The sequence below is a fragment of the Staurois parvus genome, unplaced genomic scaffold (assembly GCF_062004578.1).
Source record: "Staurois parvus isolate SC_StPar_1 unplaced genomic scaffold, SC_StPar_1.0 ptg000053l, whole genome shotgun sequence".
Classification (NCBI taxonomy): Eukaryota; Metazoa; Chordata; class Amphibia; order Anura; family Ranidae; genus Staurois; species Staurois parvus.
In genome coordinates this window covers 4692361-4709118 of record NW_028317849.1, presented here as the reverse complement: position 1 = coordinate 4709118, position 16758 = coordinate 4692361, and the positions used below count along the sequence as shown (strand labels likewise).

General features: G+C 42.6%; 1 protein-coding gene across 2 annotated transcripts in view; it reads right to left on the bottom strand.

The window, feature by feature from the left end:
• The window catches only part of OCEL1 (occludin/ELL domain containing 1), a 34280-nt gene extending 32016 nt beyond the window's left edge, over positions 1-2264 (bottom strand). For both annotated transcript variants that reach the window (XM_089667479.1, XM_089667487.1), the window contains exon 1: positions 2141-2264. The gene's annotated coding sequence lies outside the window, so the exon portion shown is untranslated. The remainder of the gene's footprint in view (positions 1-2140) is intronic.
• Positions 2265-16758: the final 14494 nt, after the last annotated feature.

Genomic DNA, 16758 nt, shown 5'->3' with positions numbered 1-16758 from the left:
CCTTACTCCTGGCTCTATTGTGGAGTCCTTGCATTTATTCCCCTGTTCTCTCAGACCAATATGTGGCATAGCACCCGTATTCACCAGCTGCTGCCCAGTAATAGGCCATGGCTTAAGAAGTCACATAACAATTACAGGGTTTGCAGACCCAAAGTCATTGCTGGGTGCCAACCAGTGAAGGAAAGTGCTGTCCTGAACAGTTGAACGATGGGCAATATGTAGCATATTATATGGTCACGGAATAGGTGTTGTAGTGGAGTGCCCATTTGTTCATTAGTGATGAGCTGAACACCCCTTTGTTCGGTTCGCGGTCGAACATTTGAACCTACCGAAAGTTCAGCTGCGAATTTCAAACAGGGACAATTTACTGAGCGGTATCTTGCCGAATCTGATTATGCAGTAGGATACCGCTCAGTTACTAAAATGCGGCATGAGTTATAGTGTTAATTCATGTGGTATTAGTAGTGAAACATTTATTCATGTTTCAGTTGTCAGTGGGGTTCCCCACTGACAGCCGATTGTCAAAAGTATTGTTGGCATTGCTCAACAAATAAAATAATAAAAAAAAAACCGCATGGTGTCCCCCCTCCCATCCATACCAAGCACTTCCGTTCTGGTATGGATTTTGCGGGTACCCCCCAAAATCCATACCAGACCCTTATCCGAGCATGCAGCCCGGTAGGTCAGGAAAGGGGGGGGGGGCGAGCACCCCTTCCTGAACCATACCAGGCCACATGCCCTCAACATGGGGGCATGTTCTGGGACAGGGGGTCTCCCCCCCAAAGTACCTTGTCCCCATATTGATGTCAAAAACACTAGTGTTCACTATGCTCAGATGAAAGCGCAGGTCCTGTTAACTCCACTTCCCACAACTCCCTGAGTTCCTGTATACACCTTTTTTCTGTTTTTTTTTTTAAACACATTTTTCTGTTTTTTTCTTTCATCAGTTCAGAGAGGTCACAGCTGATGAGGCAGAGATAGATTGGCAAGTGATCTGTAGTCAGAACTGGCATGCGGGCAGCCAGGAGTCTATTTCCATGCAGCTTCTTCAGAAGACCCAGATACTGTGGGTCTTCTCCCCAGTTTCTACCAGAGTACTCTTCTTCCAAGGGGGTGGCCCTCCTGTTTTCTTGGGCCTGGGATCCCTCCAGCTGTTTGTGTCGACAGGCTGACAGGCGCTGTGGTTGTCCACCTGTAACTGCACATGAAGTGGTTACATGTTGTTTAGGACAGATGAGTGGCCCTGGACAAAATCTCCCTGCATCTTGGGCTGCTCATTTGCTTGAACAGTTGTGGACACCTGTCAGCCTGTCATTGTAAAGGCTTCCTGGCTGTGGCTGATCACAAGCACGTTCTTGTTGATACGTGGCCCTAATTGGCCCTCATTCAAAGGTAAATGGGGCCATAGGTGTGAATATGCCTAAAAGTAAGGGAGAAACCTACAATACTGGGTTGATGACATACAGGCTGTAAAGACTGTACAGGAGTTTGGCAGCCCTCGTCACCCCCATGGAAAGTAATCTATGGTGGATCACTTTTCAGAGTGAGTTTGACTAGTGGTTAAGACTCTCTTAAGGCATCAGCTTTCTAAGGAATGTATTAATTTTCTCTGTTTTGTCTTTGCACTAGTTGTCACAGGAAATACCAACAGTTAAAGGAAAAACAGTGAGCTCATGTCATTGTGAAATATAGTATAAAGCAGAGTAAATAGCAATGGATGGTTTTGCAATTGGTTATTCAGGCAAAGGGGCAAGGCTTCTGTGGAACACAGGCCAATCACAGGTCTGACCACCCTTCTACCTCTTTGCTGTTTAAAAACATCCAATATATTCTAAAAACATTATCTGGTATAAAAAATACAGTGAAAAGGAAAGCTGATGACTTAAATGTCTTTACTAAAAATACAGTAATACTTTTTGCAGTCTGGTTCTTTTTTGGCATCTGTGGATCACGATTACTCTGCAGTTTTTAAGAAGATAGGCAGCATGCAGCAAACTGAAAATGAACAAGCTTCTGCTAACTAAAATATATGATACAATACCATTTCACGTGATGAGCATTTGAAGGGTTAAGGGTCCGCTGTGAAGATAAGCCAGGGCTGAAAATTGAGGGGTAGATAAAGGTAACATTCTTGTCTTACCTTGCTTTGATTATTTCTGACTGCCATTTTCCGACGGATCTTAACTTAAGAGTCAGTCAGTACTAGGGAGAACAGCTATAGGTATACATGTTTAACTTGGCATTTGTCTCTGCCCAGATTTTTCTGACAGGCGCTCTAGTCTCCAGGTTCAGTTATCTGCATGTATTATGTGAAGTCCAGTTAATAATTAACTGCAGTCCAGAGAGCAGCAAAAGGGAGGTATACTGGTAGAGACAGTATTTAACGCTGCAGCTCCTCCCAAATCCAAGATATTCAATATATATTTCCTGTATTCCATTTTTTAAGCAGTTTTCTATAACACAAGTCCATACAGTCTGTCTCATTTGTTTGCAATTTTTAAATTCACTAAAACGGAGATCTGTATATCCCATAGTGAAAGTTGCTATGGAAATTGATGGTGGTCTACTTAGCATTAGCTGTTTGTTGAAAACATGATTTTATTAGTCCAGTATAATGTCACCACCTGAAACAAGCAATAGAAGTGCTTAGATTGCAGTACTCATATTGTCATTCTAGTCCACTCTATGTATTGCTGGTATGAAAAAGCACTGTCCAGCTATGGGCAGGCAACAGTGTTCAGGAAGGGTATAAGACTGGTCTAGAGTCTGAAATGTGTATCACCACTTTGCAGAGGAGCGCCCAGGTGGGATGAAAGACATACCCCCCCACATCTAAGAGCCTCACAGACACACAAAAATCTAAAGGATCATTATTTAAAGTATAAAGCAGAATACAGTTATAGAGCTAATAATTTCTCTAAACCTATTTAATTACACACCACTAACAAACTCCTATTATTGTCAGTACTAGATATATGCGGTTTGTTTTGTTTGAAATCGAAAGTCATATGAAATTTCTGTTATTTGGAGATTCGGATGTATCCAAATTTTCAAATTACAATAGTAATGAATTTAAACGAATTCGAATTCATGAAACAAAATTTTGTCTGAAATTCAAATCAAATTAAAAAAGGAAATCGAATTCGGAAACAAATTCAAAATATTAACATATTGCTGACTATTGCTTCAAAGACGGTATGTGTATTAGTGCTAGAATATAGCCGTCTTCCAAAATTCAAATTTCAAAAAGAATAGACTAGAATAAAACAGAATAGAATATAAATGAATAAAATAGAAAATAAAGCAATAGAACAGAAAAAATAGAACAGATTTGAATAGAATAGAATGAATATAGCTGTCTACAGAAATTCAAATTTCAAAAAGAATGGAATAAAACAGAATAGAAAAGAATAGAGTAAAACTTTAAGGAGCCCCAAGAGAGTAACACCAGGTCCTATCACGTATTGTATTTTTATACCACACAAGTTTTGCATACAGTATATTGAGGAACGTTTGTTTTTCTTTAGATTTCTCATGTTTACAGCAGTATTCATTGTTCTCCTGAAGAAGCAGGAATATGTGCAGGAATCATAACCAGCCTTGAACTGAATCTCATACTCTGTCAAGAACGTATGCTCCAACAATACTGTGCTATTGTATCTAATGTTGACATATGGGTATTTGCTGTAACAAAACATTTTTATTCTGGATGTTTCATTGTATTAATATTTTATTATTTTGTACATATAAAGGTTAAAAACTGGATATTTTCTCCCTTTGTTTATTTTTTTTAACAGTTGCGTTTATTGAATTCGTACAAAAGTAAAACAAGTCAAGGTACATAAGAACAAATAAGCTTATGGCAGTCAGTAGAAATACAATACACCTGAGATTCCAATGCTAAAGATCATACATAGTCAAACAGACTTCCTGGGTCAGATCGAAAGAAACATACATGTTGCACTGTGGATGGCCATCACCCACCAAATAAGAGTCAGGAAGGAGATCCAAGGGCATGAGCTGGAGCGGAAAAGAAAATAGTGGATAAAATAAAAAAGGGGGAGGGGGGTGGGGGAGAAGGGAGAAAGGGGGAAGAGGAGGGAAAGGGAAAAAGGGAGGGGGGCAAGGGGGGAGGGAAGGGAAGGGGGAGGGAAAAGGGGGGGGGGCAAAAAGGAAATGCATATCATAAACATAAACAATAGCCAATCAGATAAACAATACAAACTGGACATACCTACCAGAAAAAAACCCAGAATGTTATACCGTAAGGCCTTCTGCCTCCACCCACCAAGCCCAAATTCTATCAAACTTAGCCGGACAGTTACAACTCATATAAGTAAGTTTATACAGTAGAAGCGCACCGTTGATTGCCGATTTCCAACCCAAGACTGAGGGCGGGGCAGACTGCTTCCATCTCAATAAAATTTCTCTTCTACCATAATAAAGAGCATAGAAGAATGAACAATCTATTATGCTTAGACGTCTCTACGTGTTCCAGGAGACCCAACAACATAATCAGCGAATCCATGGGAATAGACAGTTTACTAACAGTGTTAATAGTATCTAGCACCCCAGCCCAAAAGGGAAGAAGCTTGGAACACTCCCAAAAACATATGGTGAAACGTGCCCACCTCCATATCACAGTGAGGGCATGTGGCTGATCTATCAGGATATATCGCAGTCAATCGCCACGGGGTGTAATATACTCTATGGATAAATTTCAGCTGTATGAAGCGGTCCCTTGCCGAGATCATGGTAGGGAGGCACTGAAAAAGACAATCCTCCCAATCATCCTCCGACAGAGATGGGAGGTCTGTGTGCCATTTATCATAAAGCAACTGCATTCTAGGGGTAGATATGGGTAGCAATGGATAGAGGACAATGGTTTGGGCAAGTCCTCCATTAACATTTGAGCAGGCCGCCGCATGACACAATTGTGAAAACCGGAAAAACATCCAGTTAGGCAGGCCATGATTGCATTTGAGTTTATCAAAGGGAAGCAGGACACCACCAGGCATAATATGGTGCAACATTTTAATGCCATACCGAGCCCACACCACAGGATCAGGTATTGTGTACAAATGAGGGAGGGCAAGGTTGCCTCAGAGCGGTGTGTGAGGGGAGCAGAAGCCAAAATGAATCCACACCCTCAGGGTCATCAGCATGGGAGTGATGGCCGAATTGGATTTTGGACCTCTATTAATTAGGTTTCGAAGTTCTGCATAGGAGCTGCCTCCAAGATCACCGCAGCATTATCCCTAGGCCGCGAGAACCACCAATGCACCGTGACTAGAACAGCTGCCCAGTAATATAAAAGCAGTTTAGGAAGTGCCAGGCCGCCACGATTAATAGGTAGGTGCAGAGTGGATCGGGAAAGTCTAGGGATCCTTCCAGCCCAAGTAAACACAGAGACAGCACCATCCACGCGATGTAAAAAGGATTGTGGGATCTGCACTGGCATATTCTGAAAAAAATAGATAAACTTAGGTAGAAATATAATTTTAAAAAGATTAAACTGGCCTATGGTACTGATAGGAAGGGAAGACCAAGTAGTACATTTTGTCTGCAGCTGTTGCAGGAGGGGATGAAGATTGTCCACTAAGAACTTTGTCAAGTCCCGCTGCACCATTATACCCAAGTATTTAAACTGAGAGACTGATTTAATAGGGTCGAAGGAAATATTAGGCAGGGTCCTCGGCACTAGAGGAAACACTATTGACTTCTGCCAAATAATGCATATTCCGGAGTTTCTGCCGAAGTAATCGATAAGACTCAGCACCTCTCTAAGAGACAGTTTACAGTCCCTCAAATACTCATACACGGAAACCCTATCCACCCAGTCGCCCACCGGTAGGCCATGTAAGGAATTGGAAGAGCGGATCAGGTAGGCCAAAGGCTCAATCGCCAAGGCAAACAAGCCTTGGCGATTGAGGATATTATTAGTACGTACTCTCGCAAGTGGTGCACTGTATAGGCATCTGCTCAAAGAAATGAAGTTAAGGCCAAATCCAAAGCGGCGCAGAGTTTCCCATAAATACTCCCACTTGACCGAATCAAAGGCCTTCTCGGCATCCAGTGACATCACTGTCGCGAGCCGCAGAAATATGGGTGAACAGTCTTCATATGTTAATATCAGTACCCTTCCCCTGCATAAAACCCATCTGGTCATGGTGTACCACTGCAGAGATAACCGAATACAGTCTCCTAGCAAGCACCTTAGCGAGTACTTTCGCATCAGTGTTTAACAGGGAGATCGGCCAATAGGAGGAGCAGTGATTCGGGTCCTTCCCAGGCTTCAAAATCACCACTATCACTGCTTTAGGCATTTGAGAGGGCCGAGTTCCTGTCTCAAGTAGTGTGCTAAAAAGTGTTTGAAAACGGGGAGCCATTTGCTCAATGTATGTTTTATAGAATTCAATGGGAAAGCCATCCGGGCCCAGCATTTTGCCAGATTGGAGAGCGCCAATCGCCTAATGGACCTCTGTAACGGAACTGGACCCCGACTGCACTAGGGTATTTCCGTTAGACTCCTGCTTCCCTGTCTGAACACAGATCCACGGACACCACCGCTGACCAAAAGACTAGACAAGACCAGACTTGAAGGAAACCAGGAAATAGACTGCTTTATTTTAACACAGACACAAGATATAAACATTCAAGGGAACAACCCACCTCCCTGCATATGGACACAGGGTGGGGCAAACCAAATCTAGCAACCACAGACACATCAGCAGACCCCCCCCACCAAGCCAATACACAAACACATACATCCCATAATTGTTTGCTCCCAAGCAAGACACACAATCAAGCAATGGGATGCACCACATGGCAGTAAACAATCAACAACCCCCACACCCCACCTATACATGTCTACACAATATCAGGACATTCCACCCTGTACCCCTAACAGGCACAGGGTGACTTACACATAAGAAGGATATGGGGAGCGGAGACAGGGGTCTCCCCACCTCTCCAAAGTGAGCTCCGGTCACAATCTCCTCCAAGGAAAACGGTGCCTCTAACTGCTCAATCTGCACCAAAGAGAGAGACGGCAGGTCAACATGATCAAAATAGGGGGACAACTCCTGTGGCGTGAAGATAGCCTTGGAGGAATATAAACATGCATAATAGTCGGCAAAACGCCGGTTGATTGAGATCAGATCAAGGATCCTGGAACCATCTTCAGCCTGCATAAGGGCAATATTGGATAGGGAAGATTGTTCTCTAGCCAACCAAGCTAGTAGGCAGCCCGCTTTATCTCCCTGTTCAAAAATACGCTGTTTTCGCCTTCCTGGAGGCCTCTGTGCGTAACAATAAAGTGTCCCTGGTAGCAAGTTGTAAGTTGTGGTGACTAACAGGACCTGCATTGAGCACATAATTAGATTCAGCTTCCTACAAGTCTGGTCCACCAAGTCCACTTCCTCCCTCCATCTAACCTGCAGCCCCCCTATCGTCCGATACTGGCCCCTAAGAGTAGCCTTACAAGTAGTAGTGGGCGCAGCAGTATTCTCATTAGAGTCCCAATAATGCTCCAATGCCTTCCCTATAGGGGGTTCTACATCAGGATCAGTGATCCAATACCGAGATAACCTCCAGACTTTTTCCCCCTGGGGCATCAGTAATACTTAGCCTAGGAAGGAGTGGAGCATGGTCATAAATCCCTCGTGGAAGGATGGAAATATCCCAAACCCTCGCTAAAATTGCAGGTGTAACATAACAAAGATCAATTCTAGACATAGTTCTGTGCGATGCTGAGTGACAGGTATAGGCTCTGGTCCCTAGATTTTTCCACCTCCATACATCCGTGAACTGGTAAAGCTCCGCCCACTTAGCCAACCCCGATTCCTCGCAGGGTATAATTTTTCAACACTAGGGACCAGAGTAAGATTAAAATCACCAGCAAGAAGAAGATGGGATGTGGGATAGGAGGCCAGGAGTGGGGCCAAAGTGTCCAGCGATCACGTGGAGGCAGGAGGCAGAAAATAGAGCCCAACAATTACCATTTCTAAGCAATTGACCATCACATGAATTATAACGTATTTACCCTCGGGATCCAGCCTGAGATGTATGAGGGTGAATGACAATGATTTCTGTATAAGGACACTAACCCCTCGAGCATAAGAAGAGTATGTAGCATTATAATAATGACCAACCCAAGCTCTCTTGAGGCCCAGTACCCTATGGCCCGTCAGATGGGTTTCTTGCAAAATACAAATATGTGGAGAATAGGATTTTAGAAACTGGAAGACCAAGGAGCGCTTAACTGGAGAGTTGAGGTCCCGCACTATCCAGGAAATACATTACAAAAATAAATACTGGAGAACTAAATTGTGATCTCTCAGGCTGGACCCCAGAAAGAAAACATAAAACTGTAAATCAGACAGCAGGAGGATCAAAAAATTAACTTTAAACCGTATATAGACTAAAGCACCGAAAAAAACAATTGTACCTTGCAACATAGAAAAAGGACGAAAAACACCCAATAAACATAGAAAACATAACCCCCCCCAAAAAAACTGGGAGAGTCATATATCCCTGAACAAAAACAGGCAACAGGCCATATGGATGTCCATGAAGCTAGTACAAAGAGCAAGTCAGAAGAGCTCACATGTCAAAGAGATGCCGCCTCAATGATGATGGGGCATATCACTCGGCCATCGCCGAGGGCACTAACTTAAATTATAACTGGTGAAACGGATGATCCAGGAATTGATAGACTCAAGCAGAGGTAGCAAAACAACTAATCTTCCACTGGTGCAACAAGATCAGCGCTGTGGTCACATGGTACAAGGCTATTCACAACAGCCTTGTACCATGTGACAAGCTCTGACCAATCACAGCTCACACAGTATTTCTCAATGGCTGCAAGAATGCAGACAGAGAGAAAGAGAAACGATTGCATCCTATATGGGTGTAAAAGCAATCACTGTAAAAAAAAAAAAAAATCTTCATCACCCCCTACAAGTAGTACAGTGTCACCATGGTATGTACTGCTAGGGTGACGGTATGTAAAAAAAAACAAAAAAAACCCATAAATAATAATTAAAAAAAAATAAAATAAAAATGTAAAAAAAATGTTTAAAAATTATAATTTTTGGTTATAAACTAATTTGGCGTATTTTTTTTTTTACTAAAAAGATAACGGAATAATTTGTGGCCAAGATTTATGATGAAATATTATTTATTTGCATAAGAAAAACACTTTTTTCAAACTTTTTGGACTTTTTCATTTATATAGCAAAAAAAATAAAAATCCCAGCGGTGAATAAATACCACCAAAATAAAGCTTTATCTGTCTCAAAAAAATGGTAAAAAATTCATATGGGTAGTGTTGCATGACCGCGCAATTATCATTCAAAGTGTGATAGCACTGAAAGCTGAAAATTGCCCTGGACAGGAAGGGGGTAAAAGTGTCTGGACAGGAAGTGGTTAAAAATAAAGGTGCAGGGAGGCGAGCCAGGTGGAGCCAAGGAGCGAAGGAGATTCTCAGTAAACCGAAGCAGATCATCACCCTCTGCCCCCTCAAGAAGACCCACCACCCTGAGGTTGTTGCCCCATCTTTGGTGTTAGTGAGAGGAATTGTGCCCCATCGATGGTGTCATTGGGCCCCATTCTTGGTATTATTGGGATGAACTGTGCCCTATCATTGGTGTCAATGGTGGGAATTGTGCCCCATTGTTGGTATCATTGTGAAGAATTAGTTGGTGTCAGTGGATTAAATAGTGCCCCAAGGGCCAGATAAAAGCAAGCAAAGGGCCGCATCCGGCCCCAGGTTGGCAGTTTGGACACCACTGCTCCATACTAATCTTTTCTATTCGATTCTTTGAATTTCTTTTCTATTCTTTTCTAATTGATTCTATTCTATTCCTTTATTTTCTGTTCTATTTTGCTCTGTTTAACTCTATTATTTTCTATTCTATTCTTTGATTTTAATCTTTTCTATTCTAGTCTAACTGATTCTATTATTTTCTATTCTATTTGATTTTCTATTCTAATCTTTTCAATTCTTTTATATTCTATTCATTGCTTTCTATTTTAATCTTTTCTTTTCTATTCTAATGGATTCTATTCTTTTCTATTCTTTTATTTTCAATTATGTTTTGTTCTGTTTTACTCTATTATTTTCTTCTTTATTCTGTTCTATTCTTTTATTTGCTATTCTGTTCTTTTTCCCTCCATTCTTTTATTTTCTATTCTATTATTTTCTAATTCTTTATTTTCTTTAATGTTTTATTCTATTCTTGTTTTCAAATTCAAATTGTTTTTCAAATTTGAATTTGTTTTCGAATTTGAATCGATTCAAATTTTGAACGAATTTCATTTCATTATTTCAGATCTGTTTAAATTCATTACTATTGTAATTCGGAATTCGGATACATATGAATCTCCGAATAGTGGAAAATTCGTATGAATTTCGATTCGGAGCCAAACTAACTGCACATATCTAATCTGTGCTTTAGTACCTCTCTCATAGTTTGTAAAATAACAAGAGCAATATATAAACTCAATAAACAGGTTCACTCACTAATATACAGCAAGGTGGCCACTATATACATACAATAGCACAGACCTAGCTATCTGGCAGTGTGCATGTGAAATAATAACAAAAAGACAGGGCAGAGATACTCTGTAGCAAGGATTTGTCTGTAACAAGGATTTAGATATACACTAATCAACTGCTTATTGTATCATACGAATACTTTCAAAATAGTCTTCTCTTGGGTAAAAATACAGCAGCAACTCCATGGACAGGACATTTGGCTCAGTTCTCTCTCTATTTCCTGGGAACTCCCCTTTATAAAGATATTACAGTCCTCTAATCTGAGGTTTCTGACCAAGCTAGTGAGGACAGGAAATGATGTACATAACTCTATGACAGTAAGAAGCATAGTCCTTTATAATTACAGACAGTAGAGGGCAGCAGATCCCTAACCTGGTAAATTCGTTAAAGTGGTTCTAAAGGCTCAAGGTTTTTTACTTTCATGCATTCTATGCATAAAGTTAAAATTTTTTTTGTGTGTAGCAGCCCCACCCAAACACTTACCTGAGCCCCCTCTTGATCTTGTGAGCCAATCAGGAGAGGGAGCGGGGCCACATCTCTATGTGTGAATGGCCATGCAGAGCATCAGCTAGGGGATGCGCGCCTTCTTGGCTGCCCCCATAGCAAGCTGAGGCAGGAGGGAGGGGCCAGGAGCACTTGAGGGGGACCCGAGAAAAGGAGGATACGGGCTGCTCTGTGCAAAACCAGTGCACAGATAGGTAAGTATGACATGTTTGTTATTTTAAAAGAAAAAAAACAAGACTTTAGTATCACTTTAAGATGCCGAAATGCCCTACTACCCTTCTCATAGACAAAAGATGGTCAATTATGCATGTAGCACCCCCTGACCCCTGAAGGCAGGTGGAATACCCCCAGAGACTGTGCAGGCTAACATTATCACATGGTTGACTCCATAGCTGCAAGGTGGGGGATGTGTAACAATTGGGTGCTAGTCACTTTAAAGCAGGGGTAATCAACCTTATGAAAAGCAAGGGCCACTTAAGTCCTTCAGTGCACCCACTTTTATTTTAACACTCTTACAACTTAAAATGTGAAAATGCAAAGTGTATTCCACATCATCAGTACTTTCAAGATTTATCAGTAAGGAATTACATTTTGGCCAAAAAATATGAAGCCTGCCACCATGAAAATGTAGACTCTTTTGAACAACACCCTACACTAACATTAACTGCACTACCTTTTCAAAGAGACAGCCCAATCCAGCAAAGAGACAGCCCCATATATTCAGCAAAGAGACATCCCAATCCGGCAAAGAGACATCCCTATATATTCAGCAAAGAGACAGCCTTATATATTCAACAAACAAATGGCCCAATCCAGCAAAGAGACATCCTTATATATTCAGCAAAGAGACAGCCTTATATATTCAACAAACAGATGGCTTAATCCAGCAAAGAGACATCCCCATATAATCAGCAACGAGACAGCCCAATCCAGCATAGAGACATCCCAATCTTGCAAACAGACATCCCCATATATTCAGCAAAGATATTTCCCAATCCAGCAGAGAAATCCCCATATATTCATCAAAGAGCCAACCACATATATTCAGCAAAGATATGACCCAATCAAGAAAAGAGACATCCCTATATATTCAGCAAAGAGATGGGCCAGTCCAGCAAAGAGACATCCCCATATATTCAGCAGAGGGACAGCCCAATCCAGCAAAGAGACATCCTAATCCTGCAAACAGACATACCCATATATTCAACAAAGAGCCTGCTCATATATTCAGCAAATAGATGACCCAATCAAGCAAATAGACATCCCCATATATTCAGCAAACAGACATCCCCATATATTTAGCAAAGAGATGGGCCAATCCAGCAAAGAGACATCCCCATATATTCAGCAAAGAGACAGTCTAATCCAGCAAAGAGGCATCCTAATCCTGCAAACAGACATCCCCATATATTCAGCAAAAAGACTGCCCGATCCAGCAAAGAATTATCCCCATATTCAGCAAAGAAACAGCCCAATCCAGCAAAGAGACATCCCTATATATTCAGCAAAGAGACTGCCTAATCCAGCAGAGATAGTCCCATATATCCAGCACAGAGACATCCTCATATATTCAGCAAAGAGATGGCCTAATCCAGTAGAGATATCCCCATACAATCAGCAAAGAGATAGCCCAATCCAGCAAAGAGACATCCCCATACAGCAAATATACAGCCCAATCCAGCAAAGAGACAGTCACAGCACAATCCAACAAAGGGAGAGTCAGAACCCGATTCAACAAAGAGACAGTCAGAGCCCAATCCAACAAGGAGACAGTCAGAGAACACATCCACGCCCTGTTCAGCTCTCACAGCTGTTCCCAATTCAGCAGTGCCAGCCACTCCTCTCCCGTGGGCATCACTTGTCCAAGACCACTGATCTCCTGTACTAGGTCAGTGCTCCGAGGGTTCAGCTCAACAAAGATCCAGTTCCGTTCTCAGAATGGCATTATGTACAGTAGAGTGGGATGCCTACAGGCGGAAGCCAGGAGGTGGAGCACTAGCATGCAGTGGAGCTAGAAGGAAGAAGTTACATCCTCCTACTCTACAGGTGCCTGTGAATGAATGTGATTGGTTGCCAGGACACCAGGCGGTCCTAGCAACCAAAAATGTTGACAGTGGCGGTCAGCAGCAGGTTGGGACTCTGGAGCCAGTGGAAAAAAAAATAAATTACAAAACATCAGTGTTGTTGGGGGCTAGGGGAAAACAAAACATTGGTGTCAATGGGGGCAGGGGAAAGAAGCTCTGGTCCTCCATGTTCCCCTCCCCAATTATGGGTCTTTAAGGAGGCTTACCCTGGGATGGGTTCTTCTGGGCTACGGTGGGCACCTGTAACAGGATCACTTTCAATACACATGGGGTGTTGTTTTCATCAATGCCCTGGGACAAGGCTGAGGTCGCTCTAGGTGAATACTCAACCTTAAGGAAAGCCTCTACTCTTAGAGATGAACGGCCAATGTGGTGCCAATGTGGTGCCAATATTTAAAAAGGGGTCAAAATCTTTACCAAGTAATTATAGACCTGTTATTTTAACTTCTATAGTTGGGAAGATACTGGAGAGTTTAATAAAAGACCAAATAGATTAGTTCTAGCTGGCAAAAAATATTTTAAACAACAGACAGCATGGATTCATGAAAGACAGAAGTTGTCAAACAAATCTGATTTCTTTTTATGAGGAGGTGAGCAAAACCTTGGACAGAGGGGTGGCAGTGGACGTGGTATACTAGGATTTTGCAAAAGCATTTAACACAGTTCCCCACAAACGGCTAATGTGTAAGGTAAAGTCTACAGGCTTGGAAAAATCTGTATGTAAATGGATAGAAAACTGGCTAAAATATCGTATTCAGAGAGTAGTGGTTAATGATTCATACTCTGAATGGTCTGGGGTCATCAGTGGTGTACTCCAAGATTCAGTGTTGGGACCTTACTTTTTAATATATTTATAAACAATATAGGGTCTGTGATTAAAAATCCTATTTCAGTCTGTGCAGATGACACCAAGTTTTGCAGTGGAATAACGTCCTTACAGGATGTCTTCAACTTACAAGCCGACCTCAATGCACTGTTTAATTGGGCAACTATGTGGCAAATGAGGTTTATTGTTGATAAATGTAAGTTTATGCACTTGGGGGCTAAGAATATGGATGCATCATACATACTAGAGGGGAGTACAACTGGGGGAATCAATAGTACAACTACCATCTCTATGCTGATGACACTCAAATTTACCTCTCCACCCCTCACCTCACCTCCACTTTCTCCGCCCGCATCACTCACCTCCTAAACGACATCTCTGACTGGATGTCGCTCCATTTCCTCAAACTCAACCTCTCCAAAACCGAGCTTCTCGTCTTCCCTCCTGCCCGCGCCCCCCCCCCCATCCTATCCATCACTACTAACATCACCACCATCAATCCCGCCCCGCAAGCCAAAGTCCTTGGGGTCATTCTGGACTCTAACCTCTCCTTCCAACCTCATGTCAAATCACTGACAAACACATGCAGGCTCCACCTCCGCAATATCGCCAAAATACGCACCTTCCTTACCCCAGACACCGCTAAACTACTTGTGCACTCCCTGATTATCTCACGCCTTGACTACTGCAACTCCCTCCTCACCGGCCTACCCCAGTGCAAACTCTCCCCGCTTCAGACCATCCTGAACTCAGCTGCCAGACTCATCCACCTCACCAGCCGCTCCACCTCTGCCACCCCCCTCTGCCTCTCCCTCCACTGGCTCCCTATCGCCCAACGCATCAAATTCAAACTACTCACTCTGACCTACAAAGCCATTCACAACACTGCCCCTAACTACCTCACCGACCTGATTCCCAAGTACCACCCTACCCGTACCCTTCGCTCTTCACAGGACCTCCTTCTATCTTGCTCCCTGGTCTCCTCCTCACACGCACGTCTGCAAGACTTCTCCAGGTCCTCCCCCATCCTCTGGAACTCACTACCCCAATCCATCAGACTGTCACCTTCCCTCCTCACCTTCAGGCGCTCCCTGAAAACCCACCTCTTCAGGGAAGCCTACCCCACCCTCACCTAACTGCTGCTCTCCTTCATTCCTCCTACCACTCCATCCCCCACAGCCACTTCCTCCTGTACCACTACCCCCTTCCTCCCAGATTGTAAGCTCGAAAGAGTAGGGCCCTCTTACCCCTCGTGTGCTGTTCGTAGCTGCTGTAATGTTTCATGTATTGTCCCCCCCTCTATTGTACAGCGCTGAGCAAACCCTTTGGCGCTATATAAACTCAATGTAATGTAATGTAATGTAATGTGGAGAAGGATCTGGGAGTTCTGGTAGATCACAAGCTTAATAATGACATGCAATAACAAGCTGCGGTTTCTAAAGCGAGCAAAATCCTCTCTTGTATTAAAAGAGGTATAGACTCCAGAGAGAGAGATATCATATCACCCCTGTACAAATCATTAGTAAGACCTCATCTGGAATATGCAGTTCAGTCTTGGACACCAATTCACAAAAAGAACATTGGGGAACTGGAGAAAGTACAGAGAAGGGCAACTAAACTGATAAGAGGCATGGAGGAGCTCAGATATGAGGAAAGATTAGAGGAACTGAATTTATTCTCTCTTGAGAAGAGAGGATTAAAGGGGGATATGATCAACATGTATAAATACATCAGTGGTTCATATAGTGAACCCAGTGTAGAGTTATTCACCCTGAGGTCATCACAGAGGACAAGGGAGCACTCTTTATATCTGGAGGAAAATTTAATCTCCAAACACGGAAAGATTTCTTCACAGTAAGAGCTGTGAAAATGTGGAATAGACTCCCTCAAGAGTTGGTTCTGGACAGCTCAGTGGATTGCTTTAAAAAAGGCCTGGATTCTTTCTTGGATACACAGAATATAACTGGATACTAACATTTATAGGTAAAGTTGATCCAGGGAATATCAGATTGCCTCTCGGGGGATCAGGAAGGAATTTTTTCCCCTGCAGTAGCAAATTGGCTCATGCTTTGCTGGGTTTTTTTCCTTCCTCTGGATCAACTGTGGGTGTAGGATTATAACTTTTTTTTTTTTTATGGTTGAATTGGATGGACTTTTGTTTTTTTTCAGCCAGACTAACTATGTAACTATGTACACCATGTACGCTTGCACCATAATTGTTCTCCAGTTAACTCTTAGGTTCCCGTGTAAAATGTACATCCTTTTACTACCGCTCGTAATTAGGTGGGCTGTGTTGAACACTGACCACAACCAACTGTCCAGCGTTTTCCACTACTGTCCCCAGTAGCAGAGTCGGCCCCGCCATGCACCTAGCACGGGCTCCAATGTGCACTTGACTTAACTCTTCAGCTTCCATACCTTTGTACAGAATGGGAATCTCGAAGGCGCAGATCTGCTTCTGAAGCTATGGGAGACTTAATGTGGTGTAGGAAGTGCTACAGGCCGTTCCACCTATAACAGGTACATACTATCAACAGGCTGCTGGCTAAACTTTTGTTAACCTAGGTAATAATTTGCTTGCAATCCACAGTGCATTAGTCCCTCTTGTATTGAACTGTATTGTTACTGTACTGTCTCCCTCCTAATGTAAAGCGCTGAGCAAACTGTCGGCGCTATATAAGTCCTGTATAATAATAATAATAATTAACTCTTGCAGAGCTGTCTTCATTCCCCAGTGTGTTTAATGACCTAGACTTAAGACTATACGTGCCAGTTTCATGCAA